Raw genomic sequence first — 1412 nt, 5'->3', positions numbered from 1 at the left:
ATCTAGTTCTAGTAATGTCAATGTCAATCGTTCTTGTCTTATTATTGATTGATTTGTTAATTGTCCTATAGACCGAAAAGATGAATAATCCGATTGAATTACTTGGCACCGGTGAGTTCGGATCCTGAATCCGCCTCTGATCACCGCTTTATAAAATCCCCCTTCTTCTTCAACCTACTTCATTTTCTTCATTCTTTCAGATGGTATAACCTACAAAATACACTCTCAAACTACTAAAATCAAAACATGGAGAACTACTCCTACGCTTTTTACCCTAAATTTGGTGATTTTTCTCCATTTGGGATGACAAGTCTGAAACTGCGTTAAAACAAAGGGTGTTTCTGCTCATTTGTTTTTCTTCTACATTAGACAAACTTTACGAGGAAAGGCTTGTTGGGATTAAAATATTTTGAAGAAATTTTGTGATCTTTTATTTCTTGGATAGCAGTTTCGGCAACTGAAAGTAGAGTGGATCAAATTATAGTCTGCCTATCCACTTCACTGTCAATTGCAGCTGGGCTTACTTTTGATCGGGATTGGGTATGTTTGCAAAGATTCTATGTATATATGGACACTGCATATGCATGCGTAGATTCCCCTTCTATCTTATTATAGAAGTGTATTAATGTGGTATAAAAGAGTATCTATTGGGTATATGATCTCCTTATTCCTTTTTAAAAAGTGTATCAATGTAATATGAAAGTATATCAACATGGTATAAAGTGTATCAATCTAGTATAAAAGAGTATCAATTGGATATATGGACACTGCATATGCATAAATTTCCCTTCTATCTTGTTATAAAAGTGCATCAATATGATATAAAAGAGTATCAATTAGGTATAGGATCTCTTCTTTCTTTTTTAAAAAGTGTATCAATGTAGTATAAAAGTATATCAATATGATATAAAAGTGTATCAACTGGGAATAGAAACTACATATGGCCGACTGGACAAATGGCTCAAAGAGGAAAATAAGTTTAGCCGATTGGCTAAAGTTGTCCACCTTTTCAAATTGTGGTCATTTTTTTTAAAAAAGGTCAACCCATGTCCTTTTCCCTCTGTTTTTTTCTGACTTTCAAGTTTTTATTAGATTTAGGTCTTTTTTTTTTCTTTTTTCTAGAGTATTAATTATTGCTTTTGGTGTCTTTTTAGTGGTGCATCTTATTTTGCCCTTTTCTTCATTTCTATTTGTTAGGACTCCTTTCTCAAGTACAAAAAAAAATCTATCAATATTAATTTTTTATATTTTTTTTCTTGTTATTTATTGTAGAATTTTTTTTAAAAAAAAAATTATAAGTTTAATGATATAGTAATTTGAGAAAATAATTGAAAAGATAATTTTTTTATTGAAGAATTTTTTTATGAAAGACAAAAAATTCAAATTACTTTTCTAAAGGTCTTCACACTTTT

The sequence above is a fragment of the Capsicum annuum genome, unplaced genomic scaffold (genome assembly GCF_002878395.1).
Source record: "Capsicum annuum cultivar UCD-10X-F1 unplaced genomic scaffold, UCD10Xv1.1 ctg70593, whole genome shotgun sequence".
Lineage (NCBI taxonomy): Eukaryota > Viridiplantae > Streptophyta > Magnoliopsida > Solanales > Solanaceae > Capsicum > Capsicum annuum.
This window is presented reverse-complemented; position numbering follows the sequence as displayed.